At 41.9% G+C, this 25506-nt stretch overlaps 1 long non-coding RNA gene across 1 annotated transcript; it reads right to left on the bottom strand.

Annotated features, from left to right (window-relative positions):
• Positions 1 to 4050: 4050 nt before the first annotated feature.
• Positions 4051 to 25496, bottom strand: LOC110145519 (uncharacterized). Its single transcript, XR_002316237.2, has 2 exons — positions 25353 to 25496; positions 4051 to 4750 (listed from the first exon to the last, which is right to left on the bottom strand). It is a non-coding gene; the product is annotated as an uncharacterized lncRNA (long non-coding RNA).
• Positions 25497 to 25506: the final 10 nt, after the last annotated feature.

Below are 25506 nucleotides of genomic sequence, written 5' to 3' on the forward strand. Positions count from 1 at the left end.
AAAAAAAAGAAAAGAGAAAAAAGTTTGAATAGAATAAAAAGGAAACTACAATATATCAACTTAAAAAATTATATGGGAAAACTAACAAATGAAAAACAAAGATGGGAGTCAAGTTCCACCGTCTTGCTAGTGAACGGGAATCTGTGGTTCTCTTAGGTCCCAGGCTGAAAACACTTGTTGGATGTTGGCAGGAAGAAAAGAAACATTTCCTTGAACAGATTAATTTTTGGACTTGGTAATTATAATTAGCTATTTTTGACTTAGTGACAGCAACCTCTGTGGGTTATTTATTCATCACGTCTGATTCTGAAGCAAAACAGCTTTGATTTGGTTTCCCAGTGACCAGATGAACCATATCTTTGGGCAGTTGGTAGAGAACTTCCTAACAACAAGAAATAAAAAAAGAGAATCTGAGTACTCCTCCTTCCCCTCCAACATTCTTTGGGAAACATGCTTTGCTAGGTTCTGGACTAGTTCACTCACATGTGTCACTAGCAAAATATTGAAGAGGCAAAGAAGCCTCATGGAAACAGTTTTATTGAGTGCCTCTGTGACAAAAATATCTTCAAAGGGAGTTCTATCAATTTTATTAAGCTACATTGTGCACTTTTACATGACAAGCATATCAAGCACAATCGCATTTGAATTAGCAATCAGGTTTTAATAGTATTTGACACTTCCCCACCTTGTACTGGCAGAAGCTGTCTCTCTGAGACACTGGGAGAGGAAAAGTCAGCCTCCTGCTGAGAAGTGGGTGGCGTCCGAAAGTTCATTTGTGAGTTTGTTAGTTGTTGCTTAGAACACATGTTCCCACAGTCAGAAGGGGCTTTAGTTTCCTGTGCTGAGACTCAAGAGCCAAAGGAGCCCCTTATATCAGTTAAGGGGTTTTGGTGTCAAATAATAGAAATGAACTCTGGTTAATTTCAGCCAAATTACTGGAAGGATACTGGAAGCTCTGAATGGTGGGAAAGCTGAGGGACCAGACTTTCCACGAGGAAGCCCCAAGAGGCCCACAGTAATGACCACCATCGTAATGTCTGTCATCACCCTGTCTACCAAAAACCTGGTCCTTCCTGTCGTCCTCCCCCTCAGCAAATGGCTCCTCCGCCCATCAGGGTGGAATTGTCCTTGACGCTCCTATTTTTCTCACACTTTACATCCAGTTGTTTGGTAAACCTGGTGAGGTCTATCTTCTAAATACGCATGGTATCTGCTCACTTCCCGTTCACCCGTGGCCCTAGGCATCATCACCTCTCACCTGAAGCACTGCCAGCCCGTGGCCCTCGGCGTCGTCGCCTCTCACCTGAGACGCTGCCAGCCCGTGGCCCTCGGCGTCGTCGCCTCTCACCTGAGACGCTGCCAGCCCGTGGCCCTCGGCGTCGTCGCCTCTCACCTGAGACGCTGCCAGCCCGTGGCCCTCGGCGTCGTCGCCTCTCACCTGAGACGCTGCCAGCCCGTGGCCCTCGGCGTCGTCGCCTCTCACCTGAGACACTGCAGCGCCTCCGTGCTGGCCCCCCACCTTCCCCTCTCAGGCTGCGACACCCAGCGGCCAGAGGGGTCAAGCTACAACGGCTTTCTCATGTTTTGGTTAAGTGGCTTGATCTGACTGATCTGGGTCCTGACCTGCCTCCTCTCCTCCCTGCTCATCAATCACATTTCCACCCCATCCTTCAGCTCCAGCCACACTGACTTCCCCCTTTCTGTTTCTCAAACATAGTCAGCAGGCTCCTGCCTCAGGGCCTTTGCACTTGCTCTGCCTTCTGCCTGGAACACTTTTGCCAGAGCTTCTCTGTTCAAGCATAGTTTCCTTAGTGAGGCCTTCTCTGATCACCCTCTAAAACAGAAGTCACCTTTCCCCCATCTATCTCACAATCTATCCCCTCCAGTTTACTTTTTCTTCACAGCCTCATCACCATCTGAGGTTATACAAGACACAGATGTGTTTACAGTCCTAGGATGTAAGCTACTTGGGGCTTCCCTCGTGGCTCAGATGGCATAGCGTCTGCCTGCAATGTGGGAGACCTGGGTTTGATCCCTGGGTCAGAAGATCCCCTGGAGAAGGAAATGGCAGCCCACTCCAGTACTCTTGCCTGGAAAATCCCATGGATGGAGTAGCCCGGTTTGCTATAGTCCATGGGGTCACAAAGAGTCGGACACGACTGAGCAACTTCACTTTTCACTTCTCATCAGCTACTTAGGATATAACCTACTTGAATTTGCCTTTTTTTCAATTCCATTTCTTCACACCGGCGCTGATTAAATTGCATATGTGTGCGCTCTGTTGTATCTGACTCTGAGACTCCAGGGACTGCAGCATGCCAGGCTTCTCTGTCAATGGGATTTTCCAGGCAAGAATACTGGAGTGGGTTGCCATTTCCTTCTACAGGAGATCTTTCTGACTCAGGGATCAAACCCATGTCTCTTACACTGGCAGGTAGGTTCTTTACCAGCTGAGCAACCAGGGAAGCCACAGATTAGCAATAAATGATTTTTTAGAATGAATGGATGAAGGTATGCATGGATAAATATAGGATCAGCCCTGTGGTGGGAACAGACTCATTAGTCATTGTGCTTCCACTGGGAAGAATGAATTCTGATAACTTTCCATCTCAAAAATCAAATTTCAGGGAGGGGTTTCTGATGAGTGTAGGTTGACTAACAGGCTCATATCTTAGCAAAAGGAGAATAGGATGCAAATCCCACGAGTTTCCCCAAAGAAGACACACTCCCAAAAGGAAACCAATTTCCAACAAATGGTAGCGATTCTTGAGATACAGGCGAGGGAGCTCTGCCCCAATGTGTGAGTTTGTGCATAGAAGTGAAGTAACTTCCTATTGCAGTAATTTGATGCTTCCAGTAACCAAAACCCAAGTAACAGCAGCTTAGCCACACAAGGGCTTATTTTTCCGGCGTAACGGGTCACTGAGGAGACAGCTGCTGCCACTGCATCTGCAGCAACAGAAGCAGAACCCAGGCTGGCGTTCCTGGGTCTTCTTAGCCTTTCACGGTCACAATACGGCAGCCATGTGTCCGAGTTTCCTGCCTTCACACATCCTTCAAAGGGAGGAAGGAGGGGAAGACAAATGACACAGTGTTTTCTTCCAGTACCTCTCTCTCTAACCTAGGAGGAAACAGCCTTCCTAGGAGCCATCTGAGACTTTCCATTGTCTCTTTCTTGGCAACACTGGAGGACTTGGGACAATGCTACTTAGACTTTTCCAGTCTCTACGGTGAGAGTTGGACATTGAGAAGGGTGTTGGGTGGTCAACCAATGGTGTCTGCTTGAGATCAAACAGCGAGAGGGTTAGGACTTGATTTAATTTGAAATTTTGTCTGGTGCCAAAGCCTATCTCTTGGGCTCGAGGCTAAATTGCCTCTTGGGAGGAAGATTTTGTTTTCCCTTCCATTTTGCTTTGCTTTGTTTTCAGATTCTGTCTAGGTAGCTAGACACAAATGGCCATATATTACATGAACCTGTTGATGTGAAATGTCCAGAACTGGCAAATCTGTAGAGACAGAAAGCAGATTATTGGTTGCCAGGGGCTGGGGTGGTTGCAGTGAATGGAGAGTGACTACTAATGAGTATGGGGTTTGTTTTTAAGGTAATGAAGATATTTTGAAATTTGACAGTGGTGTCAATTGCATAATTCTGTGTATATACTAAAAATCACTGGATTGTACACTTTGAAATAGTGAATTTTATGGTGCGTGTGTTATAATAAAGCTGGTATTTAAAAAAAGATCAGTGCTGAACATATACTGTAGTCTTCATAACCCTCTTCATTAAAAAATATACCAGGCTCTTCAAAACATCACAACGCCCTACCCCTCTCCTGTCCTCTCAGAGGTCATGTGGCTCTTCACCCCAGTGAGCTTCCTGGGTCCCACCTGTCTATTAACTCCCCTGCCCTCCTTCCACAGATCAGCACTCATTTCTCTCATTCCTTTTAGGTCTTCTTTCTAGGTATTTTTCCATACGTACTCACACATGAAAAACAATTTATTTCCCTTGCACTCTCATGACCTCATTAAATTGCAAATTCCACGAGATGGTACTTGACATTACAGCTAATATTGTTTCTACGTAGTAGTTGCTCATGTGTTGCTAAGTGGAGGACCCGATTATAAAAATATTTGAGGACTTTAAGAAGCTCTATAGCAATATTAGATCAGTTGCTTCAGGATGGAAATTCTCAACCTGGGCTATGGTTTAAAACCCCTGGGTAGCTTTTCCAATGCTGGCACTTGGGGTCCGTGCCCAAAGATTCTGATTCCATTGGGATGGCATCAAGGGTAACTCTAACATTCAGCAAGGATTAAAACAGTGGTTTTCGACTGACAGTGATTTTGTCCCTTCCCCGGGGCACATCTGGCAATGGCTGGAGCAGTTCTGGTCTTCACAGCTCAGGGAGAGACATGTGCTATTTCATTTTGCGGACCGAGAGACAGCAGGGATGCAACTAAACGTCCTTCAATGCCTACGGTGCCTGAATGATAAATACACATCTGCTCAAAACATCAGGAATTCTGAGGGGGGAGAAAATCTGGGTTAGAGGATTCACAGAGGACTGGCCAGTTGCATCATCTTGAGTTTAACTCTGGGGCAGGTGGTGGCAAGTAGAAATGCATGAACACTGTACCCAGGTAGCCAAGTGGGTAACCATGGAGAGTCACAGCTGCAGTTCAACACGGCTGTGAGTTTGATCTCATGTGTCCCATGGATCCACACCTCCTTTGCCGATAAGCTCATCTGAAAGCAAGACAGAAGTTAGGTTGTTAAAATTCTTGTTATTTTTACAGGCATTCTACAGCTAAAAGCAATCAATTGTCAACCACAATGAGCAATTCCCGTTCAAAAAGAAGAACTTCTGACAATTATCACACGTCTTTATTCCTTCAGCACATTTTCAGAATTATTGCTTTCATTATGGAGCAAAACTTGGGCCACAGCAACACAGTCCGGAAAACAGCACACCAGCCTTTGTGATAAGAGGGGAGCAGTAGATAAGAACAACCAACCACGGGCTCAGGGGAGAAGTCTTTGTGGGCCGGAGTGAACGCTGAATCGGATGCAGCGCACGCCAAAGCCACTGAAGCAACACACATCCTATACACCTTGGGATAAATGTTGACTCTGTGGATTTTGGTTTGTTTGTTTAAAACCAGTCACTTGATATGTTCTCATCAGCTATGCGAGAGATTGCGATCATGGATAATGAAAACAAAATGACAGGCAGATAAATTTAGTTACTGTTTAAGAAATCTTGTAAGGTATTCTCAATAGTATAAAGATAAGGAAATCGCATAATTGAAAGAGCTGAAAACAGCATTAGCACGAGAGAATATAAGGAGAGCAAGGAAATCAATTGCAGAATGCAGGCAAAAGGCTCAGATAAGGCCGTTTCTCCTTTCAGTGAATGAAATTGCCCACTATGAAAGTCAGGCGGCCTAGCCTAGTGTTTTCCAACCTAGACTGCACAACTGAACCTCCTAGACAGCTTTAAAAGTGCGAATGTCCATGGTATACTCCAGACCAATGCAGTCTGAACCTCGGGGGTGGGATCAGGCAGCAGCATATTGTAAAGTTCCTCGGATGGTTCCGAGGAGCAGCCACATTTGAGACCCCCTAGAAAATACTCCTTCCCTCTCCCCACTAATGTGGGGATGCCTGTAGAACAGGGTGTCTTGATATGGCTCACATCATGTCTTGTTGCACTTAAACCTTGGGGCTACAGAAGCAGTTCCCTTAGTAAGGACTGGTGGCAGAGGCACCGGGACAGTGTTGTGAGCCAACGGCAGAAATTTCCAGTAGCAGCAGTGGCCATGGCACTTGGAGAATAGTGTCTTAACAAGAGTTAAAATTCCCCTTGGAGTCACCTTGATGAGGTTCCTCTGACACAATTTGGTTCCTGCTCATTTTTCCAGCCTTCTTATCTTTTGGGGGACTTCCTGATTTCCTGACAACAAAGAAAACTTCTGCTAAGTGAACCAGAATTTGTTTCTGTTGCTTGGAGTCAAGAATGCTGATGGGTATATTTATAGAATGTTTTTCTTGAAATGGACAAATTTGAAAAAAAAAATACCTTTAGCTTCATCCTAAGTAATGGACTTCCCTGGTGTCTCAGCTGGTAAAGAATCTGCCTGCAATGCGGGAGACCTGGGTTCGGTCCCTGGGTTGGGAAGATCCCCTGGAGGAGAGCATGGCAGCCCACTCCAGTATTCTGGCCTGGAGAATTCCATAGACTGTAGAGTCCATGGGGTCGCAAAGAGTCAGAGTGAACAACTCACTTTAAGTAACAATATCCATGGAATCCCTTTAGATGTGTTAGTTTTAATCTTTCTGAATATATTACATTTCTATGTGCAAACATTCCCACTGTGGCTGATTTCAAACTTACCTGCACAATCTCAAATGACTTCGCAGGTTGCTAACAATTTAATAGTCAGCTTTCATGAGCTGGGAAGACAAGTGAGAGGTGGCAGAGACCATGGGAGAAAGTTTCCTAAAAAATTCATCATTCTAGCACCAGGATGATGAGGAATAGATGTGGGACATGAAGCCAACAGATGCACCCTACTGAGAGTAAAGAAGCTTCCATTTATTTTGCTAAACACCTATTGAGATGTATTTCCATGAATGTGCTAGGAAGTATGTTCTAGAAGAGAACTCACTGATCCGTCACCAAGTGTCTATTGTCCACCAAGGACAGAGCCTGTCTCAATCTGGGGGCACAGAAATGAACTCATCACCTAGTGTGGGGAGCTGACATGTCACAAGACGTTGTAAAAGATATGGCAAGTGCTCTAATAGAGGACGGGTGTTAGGGGAGGCAATCAGCAGTCCCTGCTTGGGGAGGGAAGGACTAGAGAAAGTTTCAGAGAGCAGGAATTATCTGTGCTGGTTCTAGAAGGATCCATGGGAACGTGTCAAACAAAGGGGTGGGCACACCAAGCCAAGGGATCGGGGTTTGCAAAGTCACAGGGTATGAAATAGCTCCGAGTGATTTCAGGTGAACTTGGGCGGGACGCGGGCCCAGATCTTGCATGATGTGTTAGGGACGCTGGGTTGCTCTCACTGCCGCTGAGAGCAATCAAAGTGCTTCAAACAGGAGGAAAGGTCATGATTCAACTGGCATTCTAGAACGGCTAGGTGTCTGCATTGAGGACTGATCCTAAAGGAGTGGATCTGAAAGCAAGGAGATCAGCAGGGATTTCAGTGGGAGAAGGTGGGAGGAGCAAGCGGGGAAACGACGTCAACCTGGTGGCCATCTGGGTGTGAGGGGGTGGTGGACCCAGGAACTCACCATTTCTGTCCAAGAGGACCTCTAACTGACCCTTTGGAAAGCACAGGCTTATATGCAGGAGAGAAACATAAAACCTACAGGCAAAGAAGCGAGGCCTTAGAAATGAAGTGCTTCACTGGTTTAATATTATAAACAAAAATGACTCATGATCAGGAAGAAAAGAGATCCATATTGATTGGCACGATTCAGAAAAACTTATGAATGAGGCAGAAAGAGAAGGATTCCATTAATAACAGGGGTTGCACTGGTCAGAGTGAACCAAATGCTGCAACCCTGCAGTCAGGCCCCGTGTCCACACTCGCCTCACTTCTGGGTCCAGGCTCACAGGATGGTAGCGAGGTTCTGTCTCCCCACCCCATGCCCTCTCTTTTTCCCTCTGGTTGGTGTCACTCTTAGACAGATGTGCCCCTTTACCTGGAGAAGAAGAAAAAAGTCCCCCTTTTTCTGGAGAAAGGGCGTCCGATATTTTAATTTTTGAGAGATTGGAAGTTTGAAAATATTTTTATTCCTGAGTAATAATTTGGCTAGTTATGAAATTACCAGAAATACTTTTGCATGAGCATTTTGAAGAAATGTATTGTCTTCCAGGTTTCATCATGGCTACTGTGATGTGTGATGGTACTTTTAAAATCTGTCTCTGCAAAATTTTTAGGATTTGAAATTTTATGATGACATAACTAGGTGTGGACTTTTCTCACTTTTGGAGCTGGGTAACTGCTGGGTTCCTGAAGCTGGTCTTCTTCGGCTTTAGAAATTTTCTTTGATAATTTTTTTATGGTATTTCCCCTTTTTCACTCCTAATTTTTATTGCTGTTGTTTTTAAAAAAACACCCATTATTTGGATATTGTATCTTTAATTTTCTTAATATTCTTTTCATCATCTATCTCTTTATTTTTCCTTTGTTCTACTTTCTGGGAGAATTTTCACCATCATCTTCTAAACTAGCATTTGAATTTTTAAGTGTTGCACTCTATCTTTCAATTTCCAAAAGTTATTTATTGTATGCATTTTATTCATGAAAGCTACAACCTGCTGAAGAGATTTCAGAACATATGACAATTTTTTCTTGCATGTCACACTATTTCCTTAGAGCTCCTCCTTTCTCCCTTGTTTGTTTACATGCCTGAATTTTATCTTAGAGGTTTTGCTCAAATACCCAGTGACGCTTGAATCTTCATTTGTATTTGAAGCAGGACTACCTGACGGTTCAGCAGCTGCAACGCAGGAGACATAGGAGACGCGGATTTGATCCCTGGGTGGGGATGATCCCACTGAGAAGGAAATGCAACTCACTGCAGTGTCCTTGCCTGGGAAATCCTATGGACAGAGGAGCCTGGCAGGCTACAGTCCATGGGGTTACAAAGACTCCTAGGTTAATGGGAAGGTTCTGGAACCCAGTCGATTATCACCGGGTTCATTCACTTTCCGTCTTTCAGAATCTGGCTGACACTTCTCTCCTGCCACCGTCTGCTCTTCCACGCTCTCTTTGTCCTTGTGGAGTTTATAACTCCCCAGTCCCTCTACTGTCATGGAAGCAAGGTTTTGAGAGGCGAGAAGATAAACGGGTGAATTCAACCCACCATCTGAAACCGGAAGTCCTTTAATATACTTTCTATTAATGTTTAACATGTCCATCCATTCCCCCTCTCTCCTGACTGCTGCTGCAGACAGTCAGACACCTTGATTGAGCTGTCCTTGATGGCTCTGTTCAAGTCTTTTCCTGCTGAGTATTTCACAAGGTCAGAATCCACAGCGCTGAGGTCAGCTCCCCAAGAGCACAGTCACAGGAGCTTTAGAAGAGCAACTGAGTCCTCCTAACTCCTGCCCGTCACATCCTCACCCACTCTTTTCTAACGGGAACTGAGGGAAGGGGAAAATGAGGCACCATGGAAGAGACCCTACAGAGTTTTGTGACAGACCCTACACTCACCCAAAATGCAAATGGGAGCCACAAGATGCCTTTCTATTTTGCAGTTTTATTATAGCTTGAAACCCTTTAAATTTTCTGATAAATCCTTTTGAAAAATTCCATTCAAAAAACACCCCGACAGCGTAGAGGACCAACATTACCCGCCCTGGTCTTTCCCCCCTGACCCTGTGCCCGCCCTCTATGCACGTGGTTTCTCTCTTTCCCCTCGAATCCCTTAAGGCACGCCTTTCCGCTTGTACTAGCGCATGAGCCCTCATCTATTCATTTAGCAAATGATTTTTGAGTCTCTATTTTGTGCCAGGCATGGATACGGAGATGTAGGCGGTACGTTGGGGAATGAGACAGGCCAAAGCCCTTGCCTGGGGAATCCATGCATTGTAGTGGATGTGTAAATCTTTAACCACCCAATACACCTTATAACCACAAATGCACACACACTTGCTGGCTGTATTACACATGGTGTTCTGTAAGCGACTTTTTTTTTCACTTATCATCCAGTACATCTTTCCACATTAGTACCATAGATCTTTATTATTTTTAACGTGTGGTATCTCATACAAATTGATCATTTATTTACTCTAATAATAAATCAGTTTTCTTCCAATATTCTGCTGTTACAAACAATGGATCAAGCATAAATTTGTGCAAATATTCCTCTATTGGTCAACCTGAAGCATTTCTAATTTTCTCTTTAAAAATCTTTAATCTTACAAAACAACTTTCAAGATAGCCTTTGTACATTTAACTTTGTACCCCTGCACAAGAATGCTGACAATCGACAATGTATATTTCTATAAAGAGAACACTGGGGTCAGCTGGAACAGTATTACACATTTTGAAAGCTATTGCCAAGCTGCCCTAAAAAAGGGTGAATTTATTAAAACTTCCATTAGTGTGAAGGAGTGTGTCTGGTTCTGAAAAAGGTGTTTTTGATGCACATAGTAATTTTTTGCATTTCCTTATTTATTTTAAATTTGAATGAGGCAAGATAGGATGCTTCCAGAGACTGCCTGACTTACACCATGTGAGATTTCTTATCAGACTCCGTGGCACTTACTCCTCTCTCAAAGCAATGTGGACACTGAACTCTTATCATTTCCTTCCACTAGATCTTGAACAAACAAGCTAAAGAAATTTGGTCTCAGACCTATCTTTGAAGAAGTCATTTAATGAAAAAAAAAACAAAACTAAGAAAATCCCCCAACTGTACATCTATATATCATCTTCAATCACTTTTAATCCATAACAAAATGTTATCCTTCAGTTCTTATTTAGAAAAGCAAAGCAAACTTTATGTGTAAGGTCATCTCTATCTACTCTCCCAATGAGACTTCTCAAAGATCTCTGTGCAGGTTGTGGCATGATTTGGTTATAAATGAATGTGCATTACTAGATATGAAAACCAAAGACATCCAAATGTGGTGATCAGAACAGGCACTGTTAGACATCACTATATAACAATGGTCACTCACAGCAGCTTCCGGAAGTTATCTCCAATTGTCTATCTTCCTTTAGCTTAAGAGATTTTCTGTAGGGTTACTCAAATCAGATCCTTGCTCTTTCAATCTATTTCTCTCTAAGCGCATGCAAATTGCGCTTGACTTAACCAAGCAACTCTGCTTTAATTTGTTGGCACGATGTGATGCGTAACCAAAATGGATTTTTAGGCTCATCAAATGTCTATGCTATATGGTTCAAAAGCAGAGTGACCTTTACAACTTGCATTGTGCATTGCAAATCTAAAACCAGAGTCCAAGATTGGAAATTCTCACACTATTTTCCTTTCATTAGAGGAGAAAACAGAATTCAGCCGGACACACGCACTAAAATTAGATTCTTAAATAAACAGCCAAGGTCTTAATAATTCATGCAAAGACGCAGGGGAAAAATGAGGAAAATAATTGAGCAATGGCAGGCAAATACCCTGTCGTTTTGTACTGCCTCAAACTACATCAGTACTGTATATCTCTGATATACAGGTTTACTAATGAAACAAAAAGGCATCTACTATGGATAAATAATACATCATATGGAATTCACACATTCTATGTATAATAGAGATCAGTGACACCTATCAGTTCATTTAAAATCAGGTCATGCGTACTTCACTCAGTCTGCAGTTTGTCAGTCTCTGCTTTCTGCGTAATAGATGTCGTGGTTTGCTGTGCGTTACAAGAAAGCAGAGAGGAACCAGGTAGAGAGGAACCAGCTGAGATAGAAACGTAATTACGAAAACCAGCAAGACACCCCTCCGCCATAAAGGCGGCCCGAACAGTGAGGTATCTGTACGGTTGTCATCACTCACGCGGGCTCAGCTCTGAGATTTAGTGAGGGAATTCAGCAGCCCCAGTAAGAAATGAGGACAATTAACAAACATTTTTTTTTCCTTTTCAATTCTACAAACCCATTAGGATATTTATGACTGTGGATGAAGAAGAATTAGCATCATTAACATGAAGAGGTTGTCAGGGAGGTTACAGGAAGCCAGGGGTCATGGGATGGGGGGCAGGAAAGAAAGGCATAATCCCAACTAAGACAGTAGATTGAATACAGGTTTCTAAAAAAACAGAAAACAATTAGTGGTATAACATAAATAGACGTCATTAGCTGTAGTAATGTCTATGGCAAATAAATAACAGTTGAAAACAATAAAATTCCTGGTAATGTACTGTGTTGTAATATTGATGACAACATGTGGGAAGCCTCTGACAGCTGTTAAACAGATGTGGCAATTAGCAAACCTTATGGTCATGCCGGTAAGATTATTATGCAACACATTCTCCAGCAAAATTAGATGGTTTCCTTCTTTGTGTGGCTTTATCCACGTGGAGAGTGAGCTAGTCTAATGTTCCATTTAAGCAAAGTCGTTAGCTGATATCGCCTCAGCCACATACATATGCGAGTGTGTGTGTGCATACATATACATATATATTTTTTGATGCCTTCTGAAAGATTTAGAGAAATTCAGAATTTAAACAAGAACAATATCAATTCAGCTGTGTAGCAGATACTTCAATTATAATCGCTAATGGACAAATTGAGAGATAAAAAGACTTTTCTATCATGTTGAAATTCAATGAACAGTTTTCAATTAGGCTTAGGATATAAAAGGAAAAAAGAAAGCGACTTTTCCTTGATGTTTAACATTGCCGAGAAAGATGAGAGGAACTCTGCTTTTTCATTATACTGAAGAGATGCATATAATGTCGCATATTTAAATTATAAATCAGGTCGCTATCTGCCAACTGAAAGCAATATCAATTAGAACTTAGGTGGATTAAGCTTTAAAATGCCTTATATTTAATGACAAAAGTATGACTGTTAATCTCCACAGCCATCAAAGGGATAATTTAAGGCAGCAAGAAATCAGAGAATGATGTCACAAAAATAGGCCCTTGCAGCTTTTTGGATAGTATTATCGTAATTAATGTACTTCGAATGACTTTTCTGTGGGTTATGGGCTTTCACAAAAGCATTTATTGCGGGCATAAAATATAAAACTCTAAAGAGTGGGTTTGACTAAGGTTGACTGGAGGGTCCTTACCCTTTCTGCTCAGTAATTCCTGTAAAATAATAGTTTCATTTACAGGCGCAATTTATAATGTTGAATTTATGCCAGTTCATCTGATATAAATCATGGTAATAGCATGATCTATTGTATGTCACTTGAGCGAATGCAAATTAAATATCGTTAAATTAAAGAAAAACTGTTAAAATAACATTAGGTTGTAACTAGAGCTGCTGGAATAAAGGAAATGGGGGGTTAAGGATGAAATTTCACTACTTAGGCCTCAATCTAATACTGGAATATGTTGCCCAAAGCAAGTATACATATGCAAATAAATAAATGAAAAAAAATGAGAATGTGGAATTAAGGACAAAGTAGTAAATCCACTCCAGAGTGTTCTTTCATTTTAATTTCTAACCATGACTCAAAAATTAAATAGCTGTTTTTCTACTGGGTTTTCTTCCTGTAATTCTTTAATGTCTTATTCAGCAACTGGAAATGAAGTTTCTTTTTAAATTACTTGTGTTTTTGTTTTTTCTTTTGAGCCACAGACCTTTTTTCCTCCCAGGATCATTTTCAACAAAGTTATTGTGTATTTACTCCTCCAGACCCCAGCCTCTCTCTGTTAACAGGCCTAGGGAGCTCAGAGGGTTGGTTGGTTGGGCAGCTGCTGCTGATTCTTTTCATTGCTTTTACAGTAATACGCTGAGAGGTGGAATCAGCAGAGCTGAGTACAACTTCAGTTCTTGAATGTGTTCTGGAAAGCCTGGGTCATTAATAAACAGAAATCATTAAAATGCATCTATCAGACAAATTTATTTCTTCCCACAAATCAGAATTCTCTTCATTCCTTTTCAGAAGCCAATGACAACTCATGTTCAAAACAAACCAGAACCATTGTGCTAAGATGAATATGGGGGGGGGGGGTGCCTGGAGGGAAGAAGGAAAGAACGAGTGAAAGAAAGGCACAGAGGAAGAGAGGCAGGCTGCGATGGAACAGGGAGCACCGGAAAGATTACTTCCCTTTTACTTAGAAAATATACCTTGCAAACCGTATCATCAGCGGGTCACACTGGGCAAGAAGTCAGCTGGAACTCTGGTGTGCGTGTGCTCTGTTTCACGTGTAACCTAGCGCACTGTCAGAACTCAATAAATGTTGATGGATGACAGGGTGACATACCCATTATAACATCAATTAATTTGCTGTCAAGAAAAAGTGGGTCCTTCAAATTATCCAGCCATAATTGCCTTGGCTTTGCTAACTTTCCCCCCTCTATAACAGGTTATGTGAGTAGTTATCAACACATATGCCTCAGAAATATTCAATAAAAGGCTGCCATTTTTGTTTCCACATGCCATGATAAAAAAAAAAAAGATATAATGTGTTGTGGTGACTGGTTACCTGTTAAGATGTGAATATAGGGTTATTCCCGATAGACCAAGGAAGCAGTGTAGCGGTTGTAAAACAAGAACACTTGCAGCTGTGCTGGATGAACTGGGTTTGAGGATGAGCTGTAACATTTATTAGCACTTACATGCCAGTGTGCGCCAACCAGAACCAGTTCTAGGGTGAGGAAAGTGAGGCACTCACTGTGGGTACAAAATTTGGGGGAGAGGGCACATAAAAAAATCTCAGGTATCAAGTTAACTTATATTTTACACCTTATTTTTTTTAAACCCTATTTTTAAAAACAAAGTTAATATAAAATCCCAAATGAACAAAATATCAAAAATTTAAATAAAGACAGAATCATATTGAAACCTGAGGCAAATGTGCATTTCCCATATGCATGCTGGTATGTATCTTTTTAATTGTTATTTTTTCCCTCAGAATGTTAAAGTTGAAAACATACTGAAAAACTGACAAGTAGGTGTATTAAAATGCATAAAATTATTTTAAGTTTAAATATTTATTTTTACATATACACCATGGAATATTACTCAGCCATTAAAAAGAATTCATTTGAATCAGTTCTAATGAGATAGATGAAACTGGAGCCCATTATACAGAGTGAAGTAAGCCAGAAAGATAAAGACCATTACAGTATACTAACACATATATATGGAATTTAGAAAGATGGTAACGATAACCCTATATGCAAAACAGAAAAAGAGACACAGATGTATAGAACAGACTCTTGGACTCTGTGGGAGAAGGCGAGGGTGGGATGTTTCAAGAGAACAGCATCGAAACATGTATATTACTAGGGTGAAACAGATCACCAGCCCAGGTTGGATGCATGCTTGGACCTGGTGCACTGGGAAGACCCAGAGGGATCGGGCGGAGAGGGAGGTGGGAGGGGGGATCGGGATGGGGAACACATGTAAATCCATGGCTGATTCATGTCAATGTATGACAAAACCCAGTACAATATTGTAAAGTAATTAGCCTCCAACTAATAAAAAATAAATATTTATTTTTATCCCAAACAGAATTGATAATTTCACTTTTCTCCTTGAATGGGTGCAAAACTATCATCATTTTCAAAATCTAATACTGAAAAAAGTTAAACTTCTAAAAAGTTTGTAAAAGCATAACTGTGGGAATGTTATTTGTTTGTTTTGACTCAGGATCTAGCATAGATTCACACAGTGCTGTTAGTGATCCTACTTCTTCGCAAAATTTTGATATTCGGGTCATCATGGATTTTTTTAACTTTGGTTTCTTTTCTAAACGTTGCACCAAAATGTGACTGATGCTGATTACCGAGTTTCTCGGCGTCCCCTTAAATTCTATGCCTGAGGCAAGTGCCTCACCCACCTCTTTTAGTCTCAGGCCTAAAGCACTTACCATTATTATTCACTTAATCTTTCAACATGCCCAAGAGGTAGGTCTTATTATTATGCGTATTTCCAGGTGATGAAGCTGAGCGATAGGGTACTTTTCACCCCACCCCCATCTCCTAGGCATTCTGGGACTGTGCCCCAGGGCCTTCTCCTGTCCCTGGAGAATGGTCTATCTGCACAAGTGCAGAGGTGCTGCCCTGTCATTGTCCCTGGCAGCCCTCCACCTCTGGAGCAGAGGGTGAACATCCTCCATCCCCTCTCCTTGCTGGACGGGATGGTACTGGTACTGAGGCCTGCCTCCTGGAGGGCCTGGCAGGATTGGCCCAGCGGTCCCCAGGAGCGACCTGCTCCTTGATGGCTTCCACACTGGGCTCCCTCTGCTCCGTGACTTCGCTTCCTACATCCCAACCAGTGCTTCTGGGATCCCTTTCCAAACAAGCTCTCAAAACCTGTCTCAGGGTCTGTATGGGGGGAACCTACTTGAGATGCTGATGTACAGAGATGTTGGTTAAATAATTCAATAAGCTTACATATTTAAGGTGATGGGGGGACCAGGAATTCACACCATGCAGCTGGCCTCTAAATTTGACTTCTTACCCACACTCTACCAACAGTTTGGTGAACTCTGGCCTATGGGCTAAATTTGCCTTACTGTCTTTTTCTGTCTGGCCATGAGCTATTATTAATTTTACCTTTTACAATAATTAAAAAAATAATAAAAATTATATTTTTGACATGGGGAAATGATATGAAATTGAAATGTCATTGTCTATAAAAAAAGTTTTATTGGCACACAGCCATGCCCATTCATTTACATATCGCCTGTGTATGTTTTCCAACTAGAAAGGCAGAGCTGAGTAGTTGTGACAGATCTTGAATAGCTTGCAAAGCTAAAAATACTTTAAAACCTTTACAGAACAACTTTGCTGAGCCCTGCTCCATTGCCTTTCTAGTCTAGTTTGTAGCTTATTAGTTGGGTGGCCTTACCTAAGTTCCTTTACTTCTCTGAGTCTCAGATTTTGTAAATATAAAATGAGATAAATAATTGCTCCCTTTCAGTACTTGTGAAGATTTAACATTTGAGGAAATATTTGCAAAGCTCCTAGCACACAGTTCACTTCATGTAAACATAATTTCCATTTCTACCAAATAAAATTTTATGAAAATATTGTTATCTAAATTGTCCCTTAGACTATGAAGGCCCTATTTGGTTAACCAGCAGATTTTTCTGGTGGGCTGGTCTGGAATAGTGTTTACATTCTACAGTTAATGGTGGGCCTAATTGCCTGTTAGCTGCAGATTCCTTTAAAGTTGGGCAAGACACAGGAAAGCAGAGAAAACAAATGCATAAAAACAAAGCAGCATGGAAAATGTCAGGGGTAGTATGTGAGAAACTGGAATCAATATTCAAAATGCATGCATGTCTCAATTTTTCTTTGTTACTGTGTCACTGTTTGGAAAAGTCTAAATTATGCTTGCAAAAACTTAACGTATGCATACATATGTATGAAAGTACACAACTTAGCAGGGATGAGACAGGCGCACACAAGAGTAGGCTTTGCTTAGAAGACGAGGCAGAAGCAAGTAGTAAAATTCACTTTCTTACACAAGTGGAGCAGTAGGTCACTGCAGCAGACCCTTCTCAGGGACATATAAACAGATGGGTGGGAAACCTAAAGACCATTTCTGCTTTTCTCTTACATACATCTCCTTTCCACATTCCTACAGTCCAGGCTGCCTGCATCTCTTTCCTGGCTTATGGCTTCCCAACCTGGCCTCCCTCCTCTCCCGTGGTTTTCAAATGGGCTGATTTTGCTTCCCAGGGGATTTTTTTTTTTTTTTTAAATGATCAAGAGGATGCTACTGACATCCAATGGATACAGGTCAGAGATAATGATAAAATCTTACAATGCACAGCACAGCCCCTCATCCCCAACAAAGAATTCTCTAGACCAAAATGTCAGTAGTGCCCAGGGCCCTGTTCTAGTCATTCTTCCACAACGGGTTTTCAATTCAGCAGCCCGAGTGATTTCTACTTTCTAAAATGTAAATCTGGGGAGTTCCCTGGTGGTCCAGTGGTTAGGACTCAGAGCTTTCACTGCTGTGGCCTGGGTTCAATCCCTGGTTGAGGACCTAAGATCCCAGAAGCTACTCAACTTGGCCCAAGAAAAGTACATGTGATCATGTCACTTCCTTGCTTATGACCGTTTATTGTGTTCTCAATGTTGTAGGGTAAGACCTGAATACTTATTCATGACTAAAAACCTCCCTTGTCTGTTTTTTGCGTTCTTTCCCCTCATCTCTTTTCTTGTCCCACTTTTATTTTGTATATGCACCATGTCCTTGCTCTCCTACAGACTTTTCATAAGCTGTTTCCAAAAGCTGAGTCACTTCTCCACAACCCTTTTCACCTTTTCCTGGCTGATTTCTATGCATTTGAGTGGTGTCAAATATCAACTTACAGGATAGCTACCCTGGATGGCAGCTACCATCTCTCCAACGTGATCCTTAATCCTTTTCATTGTAATTGCTTGATCAGTTATCTGCATTTCTATTTAGACTCAATGCTCTTCCAGGGCAGGGACCGTGTCTGTCTTTCTTACTACTACATGTGCCATGTCTGGCACACAGAAGACTCTCAGTAAATATTGATTGATGGATGGAGTGCTTATGCCAGTTTGTTTATATGAAACAGTTTCTTTAGAATGTTGTTAAGATATTTACAAGTATAGATAGTTCTGATAATTCATACTTTGGGATTGTGATAATAATGATGTGCCATGTAATTATACCAACTGAAAAATAAGGAAGTAGAAATCCAAAAGGGTGGAATTTGAGCAATGTAAATTGATAGGCTACTCTAGGTACTTTGGAGAGGAGGGAGGAATATTGGCTAATTTAGTAAGTTTCAAAAATAATTTTAAAAATCAGTAAATAATGGCTCATGTTGTTGTCAAGATCTACGGAGGGTCTACGATTTTACTTTGCTTGCGGGCTGATAAGTTAGCCTGCCACAGTTTCATGGATGCTGGCAGAAGCCATAAGACTCGGGTCCGATACAAAAGATTCTGTTACTCACAGCACAGCTGGAGGCATGAGCCTCCTTGTGTCTGTCCCCCTTGCTTGCGAGTCCATGTGGGTATTGTGGAGTGGCCTCAGTGGATTTTGCACCTACTCCAGGTTTATGCTGCAGCTGAGGATCCCCATGTTTAAGAAACTTCCAAGATTACACAGGGGCCATTGGCAAATCTTCCCAAACCTTGCCTTAAGGGGGGCATTACCTTTTTATTCTCCAGATAAGGAACAAATCTGTTTTCCGCCCTGGAGAAAGACACTACCTTTGTTTTTCAAGGCTATATGCTATACAAACATCCTTGAGTAGACGGTCTGGGACAAAACCTGCCACAAGACATTGAAACGCCATGGAGATTCACCACCTCTGCCTGAGAGACACCATGATGCATTGATCTATTAATGCTTTTAGAATAAGCTTCAGAGTCAACTTTTTTTTTAACCCTTTGAAGTTTGAGGTAACATTTCCTTGTATATTCATTCACAGGCAAGATAGACGGGATGAAGAGAAAATGTAGAAACATGCCTGAGTATTTTCTGTATTAAATTATTCTTGTACATGCATAGATAGAACTCCCTGGCAAACATTCACAAATGCATTTTTCTGGGAATGGCACCAGCCACCAAACCATCATGTCCTATTGATTCTATCTTCCAAATATTTCTTGAATTGACCCATTCATCTTCACCTCCATTGCTGTCATCTTGTTTGGGGCTGCTATTTTCTCTCTTGGGGTTATAACAATGGCTTCCTAGGTGGTTCTTCCTGTCTGCTCCAGCCACTGCTTAGCTAGTTTCCTGATCTCTAAAGCAGGAATAGCAACATTCCTACCCCATAGAATTCTTTGAGAATTACATGGAATAAGGCAAGTCAGTCTGACAAGTACTGAGGCTCAACTAATGTTAGCTCTCATGATTTACTACTTCTATACGCACAGGCCCTGAATTCATATTCTCTAACTTTGATTTCTTACAACCATCACGTACTCTGAGGCAAAAAATCTTCAAAGTGAAATCACTCCTTATGAATGGAATCAAGTAAGGCCAAAACATTTTTGGCTGAGAGCTGCTATGCAAGGAGAAGGGGTTTGAAATTGGGAGAAAGGATGAAATAGATCAGTTGATGCTTGCCCTTTGAGGAAATAGAATTTGAACTATTTTCCTGTTGTAAGGCAACTCCATCTAGCTGGGAATGTACATTTGCTAAGCACATCAGAATTCTAAAAAAAAAGATTTGAAAGCTTTTCTCTATTCTGTGATTAATTGAATATGTTTGGGCCAATACAGGAGGAATAAAATTACCACATCACTATATGTATGTGAGATAAAATATGCGATTAAAAATATTTATTATACTGATGTGGAAAAGAATAATATGTTAAACAGATAAGCATGTAATAATGCATATTTTCCCCATAAAATTTAATTTATCCCTTGGGCTGGGCATAAACTTTCCTGTTGAACAACTTGCTTTCCAACTATAGATTGCTGAGCTAAACTGCTTAGTTTTACAGCAAATTGATCACTACTGTAATATTTCAGGAGCAAAATGATCCTCACCAGTCAGTTTGATTTCAAAGGCCAAAATTTATAGTTTTGTTCCTGATTTAGTGATAAGATTTTTTAACATATTGAGCATTTTATCACCCTCTATCAGGACACGGAGTTGAACTTACAAATGAAAAAAAAGCCAACAAAAGAGGAACCATAAATAATATACTACAGAATGACAGAAGAGTTTAATATTCCCTTTGGACCAGTGGGAAATTACTCACATTTCTGTCCTTGTAAACATATGTCCTGGTCTCTACGGAAGACGTGTCATACAATCTTTATGCTCCTGAAAAAGTACTCATAGACAAAGCTGAAACTCCAAACCACAAGGACTTTGCTAAAGCATAAAGGAAAGTTTATTATGTGTATGCTCCCCCATGTCTCTGTTCAACTTTATTCAAGGCAGATAAAATGTAGTTATTGGACACTTTGATATGTTGAAAATAGGTGCAGACATTTAATGACGGGAAAGCTCATGACTCAGTAAAGATTGCTCCCGAGCTGGTAGCTTAGGACAGAAAACTATAAAATCAAATTATGATAATCAGTGGAGTCAGGAGAAAAAAGTAGGCCCACTGAGCTCTATTTACTGAATTTCTGACTTCATTATACACCACCTACTTTTCAGGCACAAGGAACAGATTTTTGATAATCTCAGTAGATTTGCAAAGTAAACTATTTTGTGATTACTATGTGAGTTTTTGGGGGAGACAAGTTTGTAAGGGAAGGGACTGGGGCTAGATGAAACATAAAATCATAAAGAATAAAAACAACCTGCCTGCACCACAATCTACTCACATGTATCTGGAATTTACCTTTTGAAGAGTTGGTTTGACTTTAAAGCTGTGAAAAGAGATGTGGTTGTCTTGGATTTTACCACTAAAAATCATTTTTTCCCAAACAACATTTCCATCACATAGCAGTGTCTACCTGTCTTGACATAAGAGTTAAACCATTGATCTGAGGCTTAAATAGGATTTTGAGCTGCAATGGTCTATTTTATCACATGTTACTTATGTGTTGAGTCAGCAAGGCCAAATACACTTCTAGTAGACATCAAATCTAGACAGCTGGGGTCTGCAAGTTCTTTATTTTTTAGCCTTCACTCAGATCTGTGTTTCAGGGGGAGGGTCAACATTTTCTACTTGTGACATTAAGAGTATCTATATCTTGGACAGTGCCCTTGACTGAAAAATCTTGTTGATGATTTTATATGGAATATCAGCCTTGGTCTGTCAAATTACACAGCTGCTGGCACTAATAGGGGGCCTTTCTTTTGGTATGCTTGTTAATATTTACAGAGTTCTTACTATGTACTTCATTGCTTTTTGTTTGTTTGCTAAACATTATTTTTTTCTTTTAACCATTCTGTAGCAGTAAGGTATTGCTATACAAGTTCAGTGATGTATACATAAGCATTTGTTATTCCTGCTTGAGGGTGGCCAGTCAGCCTTTGTCTGGATTGGTCACTTATCTGGGTGTCCGTTAGGGTCACTGGGTGATAGATGACGTGTCTCTGCTCCATGTCTTGCATCCTCTGGCAGGCAGGCAGGTCCTCATGATGGTGGCAGAAGGCCAACCAGGATACATAAGACTCTTGAAACTTAGACTCAAACTGCCATCATTTCCAACATTCTATCAGCCAAAGCAAGGTCAACCCAGATATAAAGGATTCTTCTTTACTGAGAAACACTGTTAAGTGATCTGGCAAAGGGAGTACATACAGAGATGAAGAAGAACTGGGGCCCGTAACTGAGACTATCATCAGTTCAGTCGCTCAATCGTGTCCGACTCTTTGCGACCCCACGGACTGCAGCATGTCAGGCTTCCCTGTCCATCACCAACTCCCAGTGCTTGCTCAAACTCATGTCCATCGAGTTGGTGATGCCATCCAATCATCTCATCCTCTGTCATCCCCTTCTCTTCCTGCCTTCAATCTTGCCCAGAATCAGGGTCTTTGCCAATGAGTCAGTTCTTCGCATCAGATGGTCAAAGTATTGAAGCTTCAGCTTCAGCATCAGTCCTTCCAATGAATATTCAGGACTGATCTCCTTTAGGATGGACTGGTTGGATTTCCTTGTAGTCCAAGGGACTCTCAAGTCTTCTCCAACACAGTTCAAAAGCATCAATTCTTTGGCGCTTAGCTTTCTTTATGGTCCAACTCTCACATCCATGTGACTACTGGAAAAACCGTAGCTTTGACTAGATGGACCTTTGTTGGCAAAGTAACGTCTCTGCTTTTTAATATACTGTCTAGGTTGGTCATAGCTCTTCTTCCAAGGAGCAAGCATCTTTTAATTTTATGGCTGTAGTCACCAACTGCAGTGAGTTTTGAGCCCAAGAAAATAAAGTCTGTCACTGTTTCCATTGTTTCCCTATCTATTTGCCATGAAGTGATGGGACCAAATGCCATGATCTTAGTTTTTTGAATGTTGAGTTTTAAGCCAGCTTTTACACTCTCCTCTTTTACTTTCATCAAGAAGCGCTTTAGTTCCTCTTTGGTTTCTGCCATAAGGGTGGTGTTATCTGTGCATCTGAGGTTATTGATATTTCTCCCAGTAATGAAGCTAGTGCTTCATCGAGTCCAGCATTTTGTATGATGTACTCTGCATATAAGTTAAATAAGCAGGGTGACAATATACAGCCTTGATGTACTCCTTTCCCAATGTGGAACCAGTTCATTGTTCCATGTCCAGTTCTGTTGCTTCTTGACTTGCATACAGATTTCTCAGGAGGCAAGTAAGGTGGTCTGGTATTCCCATCTCTTGAAAAATTGTCCACAGTGTGTCCTGATCCACACAGTCAAAGGCTTTGGCATGGTCAATAAAGTAGATGTTTTTCTGGAACTCTCTTGCTTTTTCTATGATCCAATGGATGTTGGCAATTTGATCTCTGGTTCCTCTGCCTTTTCTAAATCCAGCTTGAACATCTGGAAGTTCTCAGTGCACGTACTGTTGAAGCCTGGCTTGGAGAATTTTGAACATTAGGTTGCTAGTGTGTGCGTCTTCGCACACGTCTTGTGTAATTGTGTGGTAGTTTGAACATTCTTTGGCATTGCCTTTCTTTGGGATTGGAATGAAAACTGACTTTTTCCAGTCCTGTGGCCACTGCTCAGTTTTCCAAATTTGCTGGCATATTGAGTGCAGCACTTTGAGACTATCATAGAGCTCATTAATCCTGACCATCATGCTATGAGTTTAGGTACTGTTATCATTCCCATTTTGCAGCAGAGGAAATTAATGCCTAGGATTTTTAATCAATGCTGTAAACAGAAAAAAAAATCTTCAGCTGGAAATTGAGAGAATCTGGGCGCTTGTTGCTGCACTAGGGAATTTGGTTGTAACAAACAGAAAACCTGTAGCTTATCAACTTGGTTTTTGAAAATCTCACATCACCATGGTGGAGTGAGTATCAATTTTAGTTTGCACAGTGAAATGCGCAATGGAACTGTCTTCTCTGGATTTCGATCTAACTGTTAACTTGGAGCTCCCATTCTGCTGAACTGGCAGAAAAATTAAACTAAGTTCTTTCTGCAGATTATCTTCTGTCCTGGACATTTGTTATTGTTTCTGGCTGCTGAGTGAGTTCCCTTCTCAAGTCTGAGGAACCCTCATGTTTACAAAGCTGAGCTCACCTCCCACTTCTGATGAGGGAAAAGCACTAGATAAGTGATTCCCCAGCCTCCTTGCAAGTTCCAGATTCTGTTGAGAAGCCTGTGAAAGAAAAGAATGCACAGGATCCATTCTGATTGTAGTAAAAGCAGTGGTCATATCTAAGTAGAGGTAGAAGCTGTTCTGATGTCAGTGTCTGATGTCCAGCATGGTTTAAACTACAGTGTCTGTGCCCAGTGCTGGCCATAGGAGGGGTCACCTTCAGACCAGCCTCACAGTTCAGTTTTAGTTTTTAGGCTATTCTGACTGCATACGTGTGTGCTCAGTAGCTCAATCATGTCTGACTCTTTGCGACCCCATGGACTGTAACCCACCAGGCTCCTCTATCCATGGGATTTCCCAGGCAAGAATATTGTAATGGGTTGCCATTTCCTTAAGGATCTTCGCAACCCAGGGATCGAAGCTACATCTCCTGCGGCTCCTGCATTAGCTGGCAGATTTTTTTTTTTAAACCACTGAGCCACCTTGAAGGCCCTTCAGATCTTCTGAGAGATTCTGTGAGCTATAGTGGTTGTGCTAATTGCTCAGTTGTGTCTGACTCTTTGCGACCCCACGTGTTGTGGCCCACCAGGCTTCTTTGTCCATGGGATGTTTCCAAGCAAGAATACTGGAGAGGGTTGCCATTTCCTCCTCCAGGGAATACTCACGACCTAGGAATTGAACCTGCGTCACCTGCTTAGCAGGTGGGTTCTTTACCACCAAGCCACCAGGGAAGCCCATTTTGTATTGGGGCATAGCCAATTAACAACACTGTAATAGTTTCAGGAGAAGAGCTAAAGGACTCAACCATACTTATGCGTGTATCCAGTCTCCTCCAAGTTCCCCTCCCATCCAGGCTGCCACATAACGCTGGGCATAGTTCCCTGTGCTACATGTAGGTCCTTGCTGGTTATCGATTCTAAATACAGCACAGTTTAAATGTCCATCCCACTTGCTGCCCCTCAAGTGGACTACAGGAAGTGAGGTATAGGCCTCCCACCTCTGTGAGACCACAGACCATCCTTCTCTCTTTTGCTTAAATTCATCTTCTCCAGCCTGGAAGAAGTCTCCTCCTATTCTGGAGAAACGCCCTTTCTTACATATTTCAATCACTATATTAATACTTTGGGTTTGTTTTCTTTTTTTTCCTTTTAGTAGAAAAATTGGTTTGTTTTCAAACCTCTTCTCTATTTTAAAAGTCACATTTGTTAACTGCAGGATTTTGGGAAAAGAGCGCCTGGAAACCTTGAGGACAACTTGTGTTCTGTCCTGAGCTGTCGACTGCAGATCCAATGACCTGATTAAAAGCGAGGAAGCCAGCGAGGCCATGCAGGGAGAAAATTCTCCTTTTCCAGACAGTGACATCTTACAGGGTGTATGTCGGGACCGCTGGCAGAACTGGTCCAGTGTTTTGACCTCACGCCCTGACACTTATGCCTCTTCCTGCTCCACAGAACCTATGTTCCTGCTGAACCAAACCGTCACGGACAGAAGCCATTCACAATTCCCAGGAAATAAAAATAGAATCTGGGTAATAAAGTCTTACCCTTTTTGTCATCCCTTTGTGCTTCCTCTGGTGTCCCTGGCTCACAGGCTGCAGCACGCAGACGCCTTGAACCCGGCCACTGAGACCAGGGGTCCTGGCTCAAAATGGCGACCCCGGCCCCTCAGCCTGGGGCCGTGTGCAGAGGCGCCGCCCT

Source organism: Odocoileus virginianus, chromosome 9 (genome assembly GCF_023699985.2).
Source record: "Odocoileus virginianus isolate 20LAN1187 ecotype Illinois chromosome 9, Ovbor_1.2, whole genome shotgun sequence".
NCBI lineage: Eukaryota > Metazoa > Chordata > Mammalia > Artiodactyla > Cervidae > Odocoileus > Odocoileus virginianus.